We start from the raw sequence: 19676 nt of genomic DNA, 5'->3' as shown, positions 1-19676 counted from the left end.
TTGGTTCTATGGTGCAAATAATGCTTTGTCCAACAATTATTTGTTTTGGTAATAAAGAGAAAATGCGTTTAGACCATGCATACGCCTAAAATACAATGTTTTCTCAGTTATTATTGTTGTACCCACCAGTAACTTTTGAAATACAGCTATTAAGCAATCCCATTATGAAGCTCTTTTCCACTTCATAATAAAATCAACGTGGAATAATTGACCTTGGCGGAACAAAACCCTTTCATTCTTCTCTTTCTCATTCTCATGGTGCAACAAGACATTAGTAAGCTGTTTCATCGCTCTGCCTTTCATTGCTCCCAGAGACATTAACGTTCAACAACGTTTTTGTTTTGTTTTTTCACCGCCCTTTTTTCACGTTCTTTGTGGTCAAATGCTGCATAATACAAGGGCATAGTTTGAAATGTGTGCAACTGAAATAGGCAAAAAAAACCATATGGTTGTTGGGAATTACTTGTGGGAAAGCAGTGAACTGTTACTAACCACATTTGACCTCTATAATAATATGCCTGAAGCTTTTTCAGGAGTACTTTAGTACTTTATTTAGAAGGAGATATGATTTATGTAAGGACAAATGCTGTTATAGTCAAAGTGAACTTAATTGCCATTTACTATCATGAGGATGGAAATCAATTTTTTTTCTTGCTAAATATGCAGCTCTTTTTTTCTCTTTTGAACTGTGATTTAAATTGATTCATACACTTTGTCGCACATACATACTGATTCTGAAAAGTCATCTCAGCTTGAGAATTTGCATTATCTTAGCACATATTTTGCCGGGTGTTCGAATGGCCTTTTCCCCCCCAGTGCTATAATACAGACATACTGTATTTTAGTCACCACTTCCATATGCTGACATCACATTTGCATAAAAAAAGAAATGATGCAAAAACCATCACTAAAGATGTCAGCACCGTAGCTAAATCGGGAGATAATCCGTTGCCATGTGGCATCAGTCTTAGCTTACATTGTGACACCATGGAAAACCAAAGAAATTTCACAAGAGCTTTTGAAAGGGAAAAATATGTGGTGTTGCCATATACTGTACACATTTTTCCTTTATGTGGTCACGTGTATGTGGGTCAAGCATCAAACCAAGTTGTTTATTTAGCTGGTATCAGGAGATATGCAGCGAAAAGCAGTATAGCATAATTTGTGGGTGTGCGTGTGCAATACAAACGCAGTATTATGTTATTTATGGTTTTTTTTATTTGTTATTAATCTCATTTTAGGCAAAGCAGGTCTACCGAGTACAGGACAAAGAATGGTCAGTATAAATATGCAGGGGCAACCAAACAACCAAAACAGAAACACTGAACATGAGTGATCTTAACTGTCACAACGGGACTGCACGGACTCACGCGCAGGCTCTAAGTTTTGAAAACACAACAACAGGTGATCTATTTATAAAGGTGAGGGGAAAGCCAGGCTCCGGGGGTCCACACACAAATGGGGAAAGACGCAGAAAGTCCACACACACTCCATCCACGCCTCACGCTCCTTCACACTCCACGCGCACTCGATCGCTCGGGAAACACAGGGGTTGGTCCAGGGAATCTGTACACAGAGACACGAAGGGATTACAAAGGAAGATCGCTGAGAAACACTGACGAGGGTCGGCAACGGTCCAGCGACGAGAAACACAGAGCTGCCATCTTAAAAAGGAGCTGGAACACTCTTAGGTGATGAGCCACAGCTGCGTGATTGCGACCAGGTGCGTGGGCCAAGGGCAGGAGCCCACAGGAGAGCTCCGCCCAGGCAGAGGGACGAGGGAGAGAGAGGAACAAAAATGAAAATAAAAACATATGTAGCCATACTGAGCCGACCAGGTAGGCACAGGGACCCTGACATTAAAACAGGAGGATGAAACACAGGAAAATACTCAGGGGACTCATGCATATTACTAATGCAACCTATAACTAAAACACAACAGGAACCCGAGGCATCATGCCAAAATATGTTACTGCAATAACAGTCACTATATTGCTTTAGGTGAAAAATAATAGAGCAAAGATTATTTTATTTGACTATGTTGTGAGTTTACATTATTTCAGGTAAGACAAGAGCTGCTAGGAAGCATGCTCTTCAAGATTCATATTTCAACGTAAAATCAACTCCCTTTTCAAATAAAAGCATGGCTATTTTAGGCATGTCTGCTAGTATTACATGTATTAATTAATTCAGTGTTTATTATTTTGAATTTAATATGCAAAATAGCTAACCTGGTACATTAACCGTGGATGTTAAATACAAATTAAGATTAATTGTAAATAGCAGCAAGTATCTACTTTTGAGTTAGAATGTTATCTTAAAGTGTTTAATCTTAGAAAAGCTTATGACAATCAAAACTCTAAATCTAAATGCTTTAATCTATTTTTAGGGAATTCTGAATGGAAGTAGAGGTATTTTTTTTCTCTAAGGCACTATATAAGACAATTTGTAACAATATGACTCTATTCAATAATTTTCACAACAGGATACATAAGTTACAGCTGCAAATCAAAACCAAAGTCTGAATTATCAGTGTAACGTGGGGCTTAGAGAGTTGTTCTGAAGCGAAGAACCTTGTTTCTCAGGGAACTTGCTAGTAGCCTAAGTCGAGTACTAAATCCACTGCAGTTGAATGACATTTGGAGGTCACCAGCATTCAGCTCAGACATGCATTACTTTCCATGTCATCGCTGCCTTCCACAGTGCATTACCTGCCTCCTCCAGCAATGCAGGGGGAACAGTTGCTGCTAATCTGGGTTAAGATAGACACATGTTCAACTTAACCGTCTGTGTTCTGATCAATGTTTCCTCCTTTTCCAACACACAGTTTCCAGTTTTTATATAAAATATACAAGTGAGATTTTTTTAAACTATGCATTACATTTTAAAGCATTGTGGCTATTTCTGCACTTTTTAATATTAAGGCATTCTAAATTATTAATTCATTACTGCTATTTTTAATGTGCAATTACATTATTTAATCACGATTGTTGCTCTAAGTCGCTTGAGTTCTGTTATGACACTGATCCATCAACCAATCTGTACACCTCTCCATCCAACTATTTCGTTAACCGTTTGTCCAACCAGGGTCATAGTAGCTGTCAATCACAAGGCTAACACACAGTCAGACAACTATTAGCGCTCATATCCACCTTTTTTTTTTAACTGCTATCAGTCTACCTGTTTGTTTTTTTTACTGTTTACTCACTTAAGGATCACAGAGACACTGGGTGAGCAGTAGAGCATAAACCTGGTCAGATTGACAGCCCCTCACAAGGCAAACAGTGAGAAACAGCCATTCGCACTTATGTCAATTATATGCCCTATTATCCATCAAAACTGAAAACCAAGGGTCAGAGTAAACAAATTAAGTTTGCCAAATGAATTATGAACAGTAATTGTTTGCTTTGTAGTAGTATAGATACTGACTATCGTTGTATTATATTAAATGTGGAGAAACTGAGGATTCAAAAGTAAATTCTGAAGCCTCAGATTGATTCAGGCAAACCAAATTCAACTTTGAACTTTGTAAACTGCTATAACAGCACGAATCAGCTCTAGCGCTCACCACCTGGTCACTCTTGCATTTGTGATGGCTTCTTTGTGCGCTTGGACAATGACTTCTACACACTCAAGTTGTTGAATTTACACGTGAAGATAAATGATATTATTTGCTTGTGATTATGTTTTATCTCTCTTTACATGAGCAGTTATGCTCCCAGGTGAACAGTTAGCTAGCCACTTTCAGATGTTTGCTAACCTACTTTAGAAACTTTGTTAACATCAAAAGAAACTGTGTGATCGAGTGCACTGGGCTTGTTTCATCTTTGAACTCCAGTCTTCTAGTTTTTAAACTGTAACTAAAAATATGCAGTTCTTATTTTTGTATCAGTTATAACATTTAAGAAAACCCTGTACATGAAAGAAACTGAACCCATTAAGTTGCAGAGGACCCTGTTTTTTACTGTAATCTGTAGCCAGTCTTTATATATGACAAGATGAACTGTAATATTATCTACATAAATTTTGTGAGAGTTGAGGATAGTGTCCATGTGGTCTTCCTTCTCCACAGCCAGATGGATAGTACTAAACACTGCTGCTCAGTACATCAGGTTTTCCTTATGTGATTGTACAATTTTATCACTATGTATATGTTTTTTTTAAAGTAAGATCCTTTTTTAATACTTGAAATAAGGCAATATGTGTATATTTGCTTTAGTGCAGGAATATTGTGTGTACAGACTTGCATATTTAATCCCCGCATGTTTCGTCTGACCACTGTGGCTCTGACACAGTTCTTACATCTAACTTGAATCTGTGGAACATTTCTTAATAATTCTCATTTGTTTTGTGCTTTGTGTTTTGTTTTTTGTTTTTCTTTTATTGTTGCTTGACTGCTTCAGAATTGATCTGTCTCTCTGTGATGGGCTCATTGTCCCAAAAGTCATTCCAGTAAATTTCAGTGGCAAGACAGTGGAAACATTAGCACAGAGCACCAGCAATCATCTAACCATGAAGAGTAAAGAACATATTTTCAATCTTCAGTTAGAAACTTGGGGATTGGTAAAGGTGGGGTACGTGTCATCTACACGGTGGCATTCGAAGATTTATGCAGAATGGCAAGCACTATATTACCACAAATGATTTAATATTAGCTTATGGTTAACTATCAATATCTACAGAGGGATTAAAAATATGAATGAAAAATGAGGGTGGAATATTGGCAAAACTGCTCGTTGAACTGTGTACATTTGGTCCACATATGATTTCTCATAGATGCTAATCTGAAAGTGCAGTCTACAGCTGTTTCACTTGCTTGTTTTATTAAACTGGATTTGACGTGTACTCTCCATCATCAAGGTTTTCTTTACAAATATGCTAAAGAAGTTATTAAAAACTTTTTCACACTGCACTCTATCTTCACTACATCATGCAGCCTGGACAAGGTGGTTAACAAGAAGAAAATGATCTGTTATGATGATAAATCACAGAAGCCCGTTTACTTGCTTGCTGTGTTGCCACCCAAAGCCCAGATGGTACCTGATCTCAAAGCTGTTATCTACAATGTGCTCGCATAAATACCAGTAAAAGCTACTGGTCTCTCAGCTGGACAATCTCTAGGTATTGCTAACGGCAGATGAACACACCCATGAAAAAGAGACATGCTACAGTCTCCAACGGGATCGAAAGCAAGCAGAGATTCCAGGGACAATGGCCAACTGCAGCCAAGGCAAGAAGCCTTGTGACAGGATGCTATTTGAGTTTAAAGGAGATAGACTGCTTCTGCTTTAGTATAGAATATTAGAGGTCTATTTTTAGATTTGACTAGGCAAGCAGCGGTTGCCTTGCTTCGTCCTGAGTGAACGCCACTGCATCTCCAAGTTGTAGCTGTCGACTGCCACTTGGTGGCAAAAATACGTGGAACAGCTGATAGTGTTGTTATTGGTCTTTTCCCCCTACAATGGAGGAGTCAGAAGTCACAATGTGCAAAGAATTTACTTTTAGTAGAGCGAAACTGAGTGATTAAAATCTATCAGTTGTCCACTGCTCTTCCTTCATGCTTCATTGATCTTTGTTTGTTGTACTTTTTCTTCTCCTTGGTGGCGAAATGTTTTGTGGTCATTCCCTTTTGCAGTTCCAGCAACTTTTCAACTCTACAAATCAATAACTGCTAACTGCACAACTGAACTGCAATATTTAGTTAGCTTTTTGAATAAATACACGCAAATGTGTTTCTGTAGCCTGGACACTGACTTGAGCCAAAAATGAAGCTTAACCCTGACTTCAGATAACAGTAATGCTCTCTGAGAGGCAATGTCATTGTAATCTTTCACACTGACCATACAAAGACACACACATGCCTGGCACAGTGATTGGATAGTTAAAGTATGTCAGCCTGAGCATCCCCCATTAGCATGCAGGAGAAAGTGTCAAATGTGGAACAAAATAATGTGAACTTGTTCATTTTGAATTTCAGTTTTAACCTGTATCTGTCCTTTATGTATTAGCAAATTAGAAACATTTGCAAATCTGTCTTCATTTGTCTACAATTTCTATAGCTTCTTATGTCTCAGTTTTTTTCATATGCCTCTTCTCCTTATGTTATTATAAATAATTTATTTATAACATATTTTTTTGTGTTGGCATGTTGATAAATGTTAACTCATAAACAACAGGCAGAAAATCATTTTCTTTAGTGAAGAATTAAGAGGTGGACATGCACAGGGTATATTTTGGGGTTTCTCTTCATTCTTGAAGTTTGTTCTGTGTGTAGGCGCACTGACTCAACCTGCACTCGAGGGTATTTTGATTGACATTTCTTAGCAATTTCTTAGCAAACAATCTGTTTGACTGCAGTCATATTTCTCCGCCTTTCACTGCTCCTTCTCAGAATCTGTTGGGAGGTGTTGAGAGCATTTGGCCAGTAATGTCATTTATTCATGCAGATGCATGCCCATATTTCTTTTTCTTCTTTTTTTCATTTTTGTCAGCCGCAGATGTCCAGAGAAAAAACCCAGCTTTACATTTTATGCTGGACTTATATATATATATATATATATATATATATATATATATATATATATATATATATATATATATATATAACTGAGAGCGTGAGTTTACCCTTTACCGTGTAATAATGTTATATCAAAGAACTGGATCAGGCTAAATTCTGTATTGACTTCACTCAATATAATTCACTGTATGTAAAAGCAGGAGGTCTGGTTGTACATATAGTACAAGAAACAGCATTACTATCAATTGGTTATTGTCTTTTTATAAAACCCTACAGTAAATATTGTTTTTGTGGGCATCCCACCACAGTATTGTTTAATCTTAATGGAAATCTGCAGTTCTTCATAGCAAAGCCCAAGAGAAGCCTGAGCTGAATTTGTATAGAACCTAACACAATACAAATAGCAAATAAATTCATTTTATAAGATGCCAATGCTGAATTCAAGATGAATGAATTTGATATCTGCTACAAACTGTGTCTCAATGTGTCATGTATGCCCAAAATCGCCACATGCCTTATCAGCGATGCCTTTTTACACCAGTCACTTTGAACCTTATTCATGTTCATGGCACATCTTCAGTGGAATGTGGGAAAGGTCTGTGTTGAGGCACAAAATGGATTGTGTGTGCATGGTGGCTAATTTTGATTCAAGGAATTGAGAGAGCTGTGTTAAGGATGTTAAGCATTAAAGAGTTGTCTTTTTCATGGGATTATCTGCAAAGGAGGAAGTCAGTAGTCAGACAGAGCTGACTGGCACGGCAAGATCAGCTTCCATCCAAGTAGAACACTTCTTCAGGCATGCAAAACATGCAGACTTAAGTCACATAATCCCTTTCAATATCTGCAAGGATGTCAATAGCCTGACATAAATGGATAGGGTACCATGGTTTATCAGGCTTACTGTTGTTTCTGATCATAGTGTTTGCAGTGTAGTTGTCAGTTTGCTATTATTATCAATTGTAAATCCACTGGCACTGTAATGGCAGAGCAAATCTAAACTATTGATGAAATACTATTTCAGGCTGCGTCCTATGCTTTGCAGCCCAGTGCTGTGGCATTTATGGAGCCCTTAGATACTGAAGTAAATAACAGGACATGCAAAGCTAGCACTCAAGTACATCACAGGACCCGAACAAACAATGGTGCTCTTTGCACACTTGATGTCTGAGTTCAGATAAGACTGTAACTGTGGATCAAAGCGGAGCACTTCTGATGCTTTATGGAAGCAATGTTCTGTCATAGTGACTAAGCAAGGCTGTCCATGTCCAGCTAACTATGACAGCCTGGGAGATGTATGAAAATCACTTTTCAAAAACAAGCAGGTTGAGGCAAATTCTTACACATTCAGATGCTGCTAAATGTTGGAAATGGCATTGTTTTTGCTTCTTTATTTTATTGCCAAGAATTTTAAATCCCATGACTAACATATCAGAAATGACACTCTGTGCTGAACAAAAAATATTTCTGGATGTTCTTATAATACCCTGTCAATATTTGCTGCGGCAGCAGGCCAGTTTCTCGTGGAACTCATTAAAGTTTCATTGTGTCATCTCATGTTACATTGCATTAACATGGACTTCAGATTTCATTGCCAGAATCTGAAGATTTGAAGAGGTTTAGTCATCAGTGGAAGGTTGAATGTTGGAACATAAGACATATGGAAAGTATAAACTAAATATCCATTTCTCTATGTGATTATTCCTGAAGCTTCGTATGTCTGTATTCTTCTAAAAGCATGTTAAAATGTGAGTAACGTTATGATACGTCCCACTACATTAGAAAAAATAAAAAAGTTAAGATCAAACTACATTGCAAGAAAATGACTTCATCTTCAACCTTTAATATTAAATGATCGGTTGCAGTTATGTTCAACCCTTTTCAAATTTGTTTTGTTACTGTATTACACACAAATTTGTGTTTTTTAGGAAATTAAAAATAAAATTTCATGTACTTTACTGTGGTATTATAAGCTGTGGGTTTGTGGCTCTCACTTTTGGATTTTAAATTATCCTCAAAATACCTTTAACTTTGTCTCTCTTGCAGGCTTAAAAGGAAATCTTTCCACTTTCCATTTTCTGCACAGGCAAAGCTATAAGAGTCATCAGAGTTGCATCCTTACAGTACAGTGCAAAAGTCTTGGGCCAAACCTCATTTATATTTTGCTAGAGAAAATGGGAAATACTTGCAGTTATTTATTGATACATATGCAAACATACATGGAAATGCATGTATACAAGGCAAAAAAAAAAAGAGTTTTTCAAAAGCTTTTCATTATGATTGCCTTTATACTTCAACATAGCTGAAACTCTTTTGGTTCTTTCTTGTAATTTCTTTAAGCAGCTCAAGTAAAAGGCAAGTTGCATCTCTCAGTTCCTGTGTCAGGTCTCTGCTGTATTTCCATTTTATTTTTTCATGACTTTCAGATACTGTGCATCGGCTATAGATAGGTTTTTTTTTTTTTTTTGGTTTTTTTTTTGGGTTGTTTTTTTTTAGCTCTGTCGCTCCGTCTTTTGTTCCACACATGTCCATTGTCCTCAATTTTTAAAGGACACACTGCACAGCATGCAGATATGCCAGATTTTTACTCTTTGGGAATCAACTTATCAAATCAAAAATACTGTTTTTACGCCTGTAAAAGTGTGTTATCTTTGGTATTTTACAGAGATTCAACTAAAGAAGCGGGACCAAATTATATGTTTTCTGACAGACTGCTAACAAAGTGGCTAAAGATACAATTCAGAATTGGTTCTTTGCTAAATTGTCTGTTAAATTGTGCAGATACAACACTGGTTCATCCCTTAAATTAGGTGCTTTTTTTAATGCCTGAATAATTCATAGGTCAGTGTTAAGTGGCTTAACACACACAAAAATATTCCTCTAATAAAACAATCAAAACTTTAAAAGACCTTCACAAAACCTGGAGATTTTTTGCTGAAAGCCACTTTAAAAACTTATTGGAAGGTCAGCTCATTGGAAACAAAAGGGTAAAACGAAGACGTTTGCACAGTACTGCATTAGTATTTTCTTTTACTGAATGGGCACAAACTTAAAATGACAACCAAACTGGCGGCCTCTGCCCAGCAAAATTTACAACTTGTGTTTTTTCTTTTATCTCTTTTGTTTTGTTTTGCTTCTTTCTTTACTGGAACCTTGTAAATAACAGTTCATAAGTAACAGTTTTGTTTCCTTATAGGCAGATATGCAGATGATTAAGTGATAGTTTAACGCTTGCGCCAGACATATATTTGTTGGGGTCATTTTGTGGCTTCCACATCCCATGTTTTGACATGTTCATGCCATAAATTATACATACAGGCTGAAGATGTGTTAATAAAGCTCATGAGGTGAAACCTGTTTGTTATTCAGCTTGTATGAAAGTGCAAATGCATTCCATCACTAACACTTTGAAATTTTAATTCGAGTACCAGTAGAAAACACACACATCATGGATTCATTTTACCTATAACATCATGCAAAGTGACATATCAAATGTGTGAATGTCTTCCCTTTCAGCTGATTAAATAGCTGTAGCCATAATGTGGTGCATGTAACGGCTGTAGTCACTACTGTAACATATGTGCTGCACAGTTTCAAAGTAAAATTAAACAGTCTGTCAAATCTGTGTGGCTGTCTTTATAAATAAACCAAGCCACCTGACATGGCACCAGGCTCTACCAGAAAGTACACAAACTGAGCAGCTGCAAGCGATACGCATGGATTAAAAAAAACATGTATCTCACACACACGCACACTAAACTACACATAAATGCAGTTCATTAGTAAGAACTGTTGGTGCTATGATCGTGATTGAATCTAAAGCGAGGTGTCATGGTATACTGTGTAGGAAAACATTGTATTGCTGGTCAGTTCTCCACTAATAAGTCTGTAACTTATTAGTCAAAGTGACATTTATAAGCTTAAGGTTAAATTATCCACAAGTCATTGAAAAATGACAATTTTTAAAATTGTATTTCAACAATGATTTCTCTTTATTATTGACTGTTTTGGTTTTATCCTTTGTGTTAACATGAGCTTTGTAAATAAATCAATCACCATCCATATGACATTTAATAATCAGAGTAATAATGTGGGTTTACGTGTATATGTGATGAATTGGTGGTTTTATACTGTAGATATCCAGTATAAGCAGTATAAACAGTATAAGCACTGCTTCTCTGGTGTTGTTGAAGAGCGTCACGTTGGGAGTGCCAGTGCATCAAGCCTCCAGCATGATGCTGTGTAGTCTCAGCACTAGTGCTATAAGCTTGGTGCTAGCTGTGTTTGCAGAGCCTTGCAGACACGTCTACATACTGTAGCTGTCTAGTGTTACTGGGGGCAGTGTCAGAAATATGTGAAACAACTGGTAACGTTCTGATGTTTGTGCTCTTGTTGTTGCTTTAACTTTACTGTGGTAGGAAAAAAAGAAGTCATGACACACAAAAGCTTCTTTGTAGTCCAAGGAAATCAAGTAATAAAATAAATAAAGAAAAACTGTCCACTGCAGCCGAACTGAGCTGTGGTTTTTCCCTTTCCTGTCCAAGCCAACTCTTCAACAAAACCACTTCTCAACTTCTGCATAGCTCATTGTGCTCATTTAGTTAACTAATGGGTTTTTATCAGTCTTCTCCTCCCCTCAGCTGTTTTATAGACATATGTCAGTGTAACAATAAAGAAGCTAGAGATTTAAAAATGAAACTCTCCCCTTATGTGTTTTGGGGACTTTGCTGTCCCACAATGCTCCCTTTGTCCTCACAATGAGAGTTGCACCTATGCAGCTTGACTTTTCCATTTATTTCATGTCAATTCTTACTGTGTGTCTACATTTGAAAAACCACATCTAACACGATATAAGCCTGGAAGGATTTTTCTGTCACACAAATTTAAACAGGGACATTATGTACCCTTGGAAGAATATTTAAAGTGCTGGATAATCGTGTTTGGGGTGCAGTATTTTAGTGCTTTGGGGCTTGGCCCCTCCTGCATCAGAACCGTTTTCTCACAAGGAAGCTGGTCTGGATTCTCCTTGAACCCCTTGAGTAAATAGCCTTCTGCCTTAAATGGAATGAACACAGCAGACATTAGCTTCTGTTACCGAAGCGGTATATCTGTATGTTTCCGTGTTTATTTTTCTGTAAACATTAGTAGGAGATGTAAATGAAGGGCGTGATTATGTAGTACTGGCGACTAGACAGTCAGTGCAAGCAGTCTAACGAGAGAGACTGTATTCCAGAATGCCAAATTAACTGCGGGGCCAAAAATTCAATAGCATTTTTGGACACGATTTGTGTTTACATCATTTGTTTGCAGTTGTGTTCAAATTTGCAGCCATTTTTGCAGAAAAAATCGTGGGGTTTCATTTCTGGACTCTGTATACAGTCTGCCTTCAAATTAAGGGTAAAAAAAAAGAGAGAAAAACAAAAAACAGTTCCACTAATGCAAAGTCCAGGGCTGAATAATAATACCAATAACAGAAAAAAGGAGAAAAAAAGCAATACTTTGGGTACAACATGCTTCTGTTTTTATCTTGATTACTGTCATGTGCATATAGTGCATACATGCATGTATATATATATATATATATATATATATATATATATATAATTGTGTGTGAATATTTTGTGTCAACAATGAATATTTTGTGTTGTAACATGCTCATCAGCTAGTAAACCAAAAATGTTTTGCAGTGCTATGGTGTGGTAATTATTTTAGCTTATGAATGATGTATTCTTGTTTTTTATTCAGAAAACTAAGTGGCCAGTTGCTACAGCACACCTCTGCAGAGAATTTAAAGTTGTGCAGTGTCCTATTAGTAAGAAACCTGACATGTTTCTGATATGGAGTTTAAGTTCTCTGGCACTGTATTATACTGCTCAGAAGAATCTATATGCCCATTAAAGATTTTGCATTAAAAATGCCCATTATTACAGACAGTTGCTTGTTTATGTCTGCAGTAAAACCTCAGTTTCAGTTTTGAGCCGAGTACATCAGCACAGAATGAAATAACCCGGGAGATGCAGCCAGAACTGTGTTGTTCCACACCTGGTACATTTCTCTGTGAAATTAGGAAGCTAGAAGTTGTTGTAACCGATAGCAAACCTATCCTTCTTGCACGCTGTCTCTCATACCTGCTGATTATTTATGCGATGCTGGTAAATGTGCTGAGTGTGCCTAAGTGTATAAATAGCATTACGGACATCATCAGAGGCTTCTGTTCGCAAAGGGGAAAGGGGAGGGGAAAGAGCTTACTACCGTAGCATCAGATGATGAGCCACGGAGACGATCCATCCTGACTCATCAAGATTTGAGGGGAAACTCTGATTCTTCACATGCTCTTAGTTTGCATGTCCAAGACACACCGCTGACCCTGCTGACCTCTTTGGCCAAGTTGTGCACAGCCGTGTTCTGTTTATAGTTTATCATATGAGATGACTAAAGGGTACTACTCAGTCACCTTGCTCTCTGTGGTTCACTGACTTATATATGTAGTACACTGTTTAGGATAACATAGACTTGCAAATGTAACTGTGTGCTTTTTTTTTATTAAAAATAGCTGCATAACCATGGCAATTATTAGAGCGCATCTTATTTGATGTGATTCTCTCCGGCATCATGTATTATTGCTCAGTGTCTCAGTGGTCACTGTCTGCACCACAAAGAGATTTCCTTCCTAACAAAGGAGTCACAACATCCTAGTCATGATAAATGTTATCGTAAAACATAAGCACATTTTTGCATTTGCGCATTCATGTGTCCCTGCTCTTTGCAGTTCAGCCCTCAGCTGGCCTTTGCCTTAGGTTGTTGCCTTTGTCTGGGAGCACTCTGCTCTCTAGAGGTCACATTGGCTGCCCTAGAGGTACTGGTAATGGACAGTATGCCAACTGTGGGCATGCTAAGAGAGCCATATGCTGTCTGCTAAATCGGCTGTTTGGTGTCTGATAAAAATCACAGCATATTTAACATCCTCAAGAGAGGAAAAACACTGCAGTCAAACCATCACTTGAGCATGCATTGTAATGGCGTGGGTATTTGCATCTTTGCATCCTTTTTCTTCTCATTTCTTCTCATTATGTCGCTTCTTGCTCAGACTCCCTAGGCCTCCATATGCCTCTTACTATTTACAATTCATCTGACTGGTTAGGTTCATAACCCCAATTTGTATATTAGAGGTGGGAATCACCATACATCCCACGATACGATATTATCACAATACTTAACGCACGATACGATATTATTGCGATTTTTTTAAAATATCTACGATATTCAGATTCTGTACATAAAGGTAAACTTTATCAATATTCATTTTATCTAATATCAAAGTCTTGCACTTATTGTTGACAAACGGAACGGTTTGTATTACATACTAGTCCAACTTAACTGAATGCAACCATCTGGTACAATTATAGCTATTCTGAACTATGAAATTTATGAAAACTTCAGCAACTGAAGAATTTGAAAGTAAATTAAAACAAAATATAAAATATAATAAATAAAAAAGTTTTAAACTTAATTAAAATAAAACATGTCTTAAATTAAAATAAGTAAACTGTCATGTTTATTGCTGCCAAAAAAAAGTTAAACACATTTGGACAGTGAAGGAATGCCAGTATTCTTGCTCAGAAAAAGGATCAACATGCTCTGAAGTCAGAGCACAAAAACTTTTTTTGTAACAAAATATTGATTTCTGCTGTCCCTGTATCAATACATTATTAGCAAACAAAATATCACGATACTACACAGTATCGATTTTTTCCCCCCACCCCTATTGTATATATGGTTCTTTATTTGTTTTTAGATTTGCTTTTGTGATTGCAACCTGGGCCACGGCCTTAAAATATTTACATTAACCTTCTGGCAAGTCAAGCAGAGTAATAGAGACGTATGTATTCTATTCGCTTGCTATTTTTAAACATATTTTAGACAGAGGTATAGAGATTTAATATTCCAGGGTCTTTCAATGTACTGCTTATCAAATCCACTTTGTGTGACCACAAGCAGAAATTTTGGGAGTTTGCTGGTCAGGAGCATGTGTGGTAACACAATAACACAATTCCGTAGGTCAGACCATCTAATGGTGGGTCTAATGAAAAAAAAACCCAAAGCGCTACATCTTAGACACTACAGACCTCAGTTAGCATGCTAAATGTTAAAGCTAATAACAGCAGAATTGAAGAGATGACTGAACAAGTCTGGCTTGGGGAGAAAACCTCTTTTCTCTAAAAAAAACAAAACAACAAAAAAAACATGGCAGCATGGCTTAGGTTTACAAAGTTGCATTTGAACAAACCACAAAACAGCGTCCTTAGAAAGATGAGACCAAAATGGAGATGCCTCACATTAACTGGGAGGCACGGTGGTGGAGGGGCGATGATTTGGGTGTGATTTGTAGCCACAGAGGATATCGTGAGTTGACTGTGAACTCTGTATATAAGTGACCTTTCTGCAATCCTCCACTGAACTCAAGCAACGCTGTAAAGAAGAGTGGACCAGAATTTCTGCACAGTGATGTGAGAGACTGATAAAGGCATAGAGAAAATGATTACTTAAAGTTATTGCTGCTAAAGGTGGTCCTGGTGCTATTACTGCCATCAGTTTGAGAGTCTGCTGAGTCATGATTATTACTAATGAAAAACACATTAGGAATTCTACAGAGTGCTTCGACTGATAAAGTTTCTATGGCCATCAGTAACGTGACATCATTTTGGAGGGATAAAACTAGAGTAGTCATCTAAAAGCTTCCATTTTGTCAGTATGCGGGGCGTGATTAAAATCCAAGCTTACCTCTATCCAAGCGGCTGCCTCACCCTGTGTACTGAACGGCTGAGGTTATCAAAAAGCGGTGAACAAAAAGCTGTTTGTCCTTGAGGATGGCTGCAGATGAAAAGCCTGGGTTGCTACGCTGGGTTAACAAAAGCAGGGAGAAGCAAACCTCCACACTCACTGCTGCAGTATCTAATGAATCATCAGTCAAATAGAAATCACCAGTATAACAATTATATAAGACTTTAAATGTATAGAATTTAGAGTGATGATATTATTTTTATGGCAGACAGTGTTGCTGGTAATTGATTAGGCAGTTATAGTACTAGAATTAGCTGGTATTTGGCTAAATTAGTCATTGTAGCAAAAATCTTTTGTGGTTCTGCATTGTTAATGTGAGCATATGAAATGTTACTTCTCACTGTATGACAGAAAATACTTAAGATATGTAGATTTGGGTGAATTAAATCATTAAAAATTTCAATCTGTTAAATAATAATCAATATGAGTTACTTTTCTTTGTAACGACAGAGAAAATAAAGGCAAATATATTGATTGAAGGGAATTAACAAGCTCTGAGCCCTATATATTTTTAGCCACAGGAGTCGAGCTTTAAAAGCTACACACACCATCTGTTTTGGCACAACTGAAGAACTGGCTAGAGGCGGTATATGAGTCTAATGACATCTGATCTCTGAAAGATGTTTTGAAGAAAAAACTGCTTTTGTTTTCGAGCATCCGACCTTTCTCCTCGCCACTGGAAGTCACACATCCCTCTACAGTGTTTTTAATTAGAGAAATAGCAGCAATCAGCCATATGCAGAGTAGAAAATCCTCGCACAAAACCCAATCGGCATGTCACTCAAGTGACGCGGATGCGCACGCACTGGATGTGTTTGATGTGTCTGAGTGGGAGTTTGATGAGTCGATGGAGGGGCAGGTAGCGTGCATTTACAATATGTGCTATGACGGCTTAAACCGTCTTGAAAAGCACTGGTGATATTTGCAGCTCGAGTGTGTACAGTACGTATTAGTCAAATCTTTAGTCCTTTAAGAACACAGAGATAGAATAGGCATCTCAGGGAAGAGCAGCAACCATGAAATTGTACTTTTCACATTGCTGTTTAGGTCAGGGAATGCTGGCTCTTTGACATTATGTAATGTAAAAGAAAATAAGCTGTATTAGATTAAACTTGATGATTTTGGATTTAGCTAATGTTTGGAATATCACCCACAGTGCACGTTAAGAGAGCCCGTGTAGGCAGGAGGTGAGCCGCAAACTTGACACAGAAGAAGAAGTGGGGGCATGTCTCTATCTGATGTAATTGATTGCTACTGAACAACCTCTAAAGGTTGCTCTCAATGTCAGGGTCTTTTGTAGAGACTTACCTTGTTTACACTTGGTAGAATGGAGAGTTTGGGTTGGTAAATATTTATTGCTTGGACAAACACGCTTTCTCTGCCATGGCTGGGACTGATAAAAAGGGCTGTTGAGATTTTAATCAAGATGGCTGTTTTGGCAATTAAATTTGACAGAGGAGAATCAGAGCTATTCCTATGTTGTCATTACTCCTGAAAAACTGTTCCTCTTTTCCTTCATCTCCTAAAGCTTCAATTAAAAATGATAGCTCCATGTGCACATTTAGTGAACTGGGGAGAGACAGAAAGCTGCCTTGAATAATTTTAACCTATTTACATTTCTGCAGTGGCTTCAATGAGATTTGACATTTTCTTTGTGTATTTGGGAAAGTGTTTACACCAAACTTAGATGGTACATGCTGGGTTTATACCCAGTCAGTGCTTTAAACGTCTTAATAACAGATCATCTGTCTGCCAGATATTACCATTGGTTTTTATGGTGGGTGATGTGAGTTAGTTGTTGTCAATTAAAAAAAACAACAACAACACATTTTACTCACTTGAATACAAGTTGATGGATCAAAAATATCTAGTGGAATATTTTTGGCATGCAGTACTATGAACTCAAGTTGGGACGCTTGTAAAATCTAAAGAAAATCTGAATGAAATAAGTTTTTTTGGCAATTAACCACAGAAAACATATGAAATGTTTAAGCTGAGAAATTGAGCAATTTCTCATTCTGAATTTAATAGCAGCAACACATCTTTGTGTTTAATGGGCTGTGTTTATGATTGTGTAGCATCCCCTCTTCTTCTTTTTTTTTTTTTTTTTTTTTTTTTCCTAAATGACATCAGAAACAGCAGTATGCGACATTACGTGATGGCAGAGCTTCAGTTCATCCTTTGTCATTTTTTTTTTTTTTTTTTTTTAATAAATAGGACAGGGGGAATGAATGAGAGAAAGAGGGGGAGAGAAAGAAAGAAAACCAAAGGGGAGAAGAGACGGTGAGAAGGGGGGGGGAAGAGAGAGAAAAAAAAAAAAGAACTCCTGGGTCACCTGTATGGAGAAAAAAAAAAAAAAACAAACAAAAAAAACAAACAGAGGAGACAGCAAACAACAAAGAGCAACATAATAATAGAGAAAACAAAACACCATCACAATAAACTAGCTAGTCATAGATATCAATATTTACTAAATAATAAACGATATTGTGCAGCACGCAAGATAGACAGCGCACAGTGTGCTTTGAGGCAGCAGCCAAGAAAGCTTTAGTCCGCGTCTGTGAATACCCATGTGTGCATCCCCTCTTCTTCTAATAACAGTATGTAAACATCTGGGAACTGAGGAGAGCAGCTGCTGGACTTTTGGAAGAGGAATGTTGTCTCATTTTTGTCTGATAAAGGATTCGAGCTGCTCAACAGCCCTGGGTCTTCTTTACTGTAATTTTCACTTCCTGGTGGTCCAAATGTGTACAGGCAGGCCAGGTCAGCAGTTCAGGGAGTCTTCTGTTGTGAAGCCATGCTGTTTCAATAGCTGCATTATGTTCTTTAGCATTGACTTGCTGAAATATGCAAGACATTGTATATGTTGCCCTATAACCTGTATATACCTTCTAGCATTAACCTCCTAGGACCTGGCGTCCACATATGTGGACATCACATTTTGGGTTATTTAGACTAAAATACTCAATTTTGCTCTACTGATATCCACTTACAAGGACATTATACTGCTAGTGTTCTATCAAAATTTTAAACGAATATCCTCATATGTGGCTCTCATTTTTCTTAAAAACAAAAATCAGGTAAAAAAAAAAAATCTGGTTATTCTTTGTTTCTACATTCATCAGGTCCCAATCAGCCCAAATATCAAAGAGAAATTAAAAATGCATGCCGTGGAAGAGTTCGGGTCTTAGGAGGTTATTGGTGTCTTTCCAGATGTGAAGCTGCCAGTTCTATAAGCAGTAGTGCATCCTCATACCATCAGAAACCTGGGCTTTTGAGCTAAATGCTGATGACAAGACAGATTGTCCCTCTTCTCTTTTCTGTGTAATCTGGAGGATGCAGATTACCCATGTTCATAGTTTTCCAATTGCCTCATATTTCAAATGAACAGTGGCCCAAAGACAATGGTGGCATTTCTGTTTCATGTTCACATATAGCTTCTTCTTTGTGTGAAAGAGCTTCAGCTTGCACTTCTGGAAGTGTTCCTGAGCCCATACAGTGATTTTAATGCAGGAGCTCTTGAGGGCCTGAAGATCACAGGCCTCTGACATTGAGTTTTGGCCTTGTCCCTTTCACACAGAGATTTCTCCAGATAATCGCAATTGTTTGATGATGTTACGTACCATACAGAGGTACGAGAGATATTCCCAGCCTTTGCAATTTTACGTTGAGAAACATGATTCTATAATTTGTAGATGCAGTCTTTTTGCAAATTTGGGTATCTTGTGCATCTTCTGAGAAACTCTTCCTCTCTAAGATGCTATTTTAAACCCAGTGGTGTTACTGACTTGTTGCCAATTAACCTAATTCTTTGCTAAATGATTTTTCATTTTTCAGTCTTTTCTGTTTAATACCAATTACGTTTCCAGCCTTGTGTTGCCATCAAATTCCAAATGAGCTAATATCTTTATGAATTCATAAAATGTCTTTTATTAAAAATTTGGAGAGAGGAAGCTAAAGCCATCTATCTGTAAAAACTTGATCCTGCTTTGACCTTTTAGCATAAAGGTAGTAAAAGGTTTTGGTATTGCTAATAAGAGGTTTAAGGTTGGTTCACAGCTTTGAGACAGTGCAGAAGAATCAGTGCAGATGTTGTTAATTAATGAAATGATTAGTTAGATGATTAATTTAATTCATTAAATAACTGTTTAACTGAAAAGGCGGGTGTAATTAATGAGCTGGGACAGATTGTTTCTGTGCCCGCAATATAATCTTTAATCGCTTGGTCAGTGTGGAGGCTGTATTGGATTAAAATACCTTACGGTATTTCTTTATCATTCTGTTAAAGTTATTACCTTTACTGAACCTCTCGATTTTTCTA

General features: G+C 37.4%; 1 protein-coding gene across 2 annotated transcripts in view; it reads left to right on the top strand.

The window, feature by feature from the left end:
* The window catches only part of lrfn1 (leucine rich repeat and fibronectin type III domain containing 1), a 137897-nt gene that overhangs the window by 43990 nt on the left and 74231 nt on the right, over positions 1 to 19676 (top strand). The gene's annotated exons all lie outside the window — the stretch shown is intronic.

The sequence above is a fragment of the Aulonocara sp. 'chitande type north' Nkhata Bay genome, linkage group LG14, assembly GCF_057382095.1.
Source record: "Aulonocara sp. 'chitande type north' Nkhata Bay isolate Kocher_YH1m ecotype deep benthic linkage group LG14, A_spYH_male_GT1.1, whole genome shotgun sequence".
Taxonomy (NCBI): Eukaryota; Metazoa; Chordata; class Actinopteri; order Cichliformes; family Cichlidae; genus Aulonocara; species Aulonocara sp. 'chitande type north' Nkhata Bay.
This window is presented reverse-complemented; position numbering and strand designations above follow the sequence as displayed.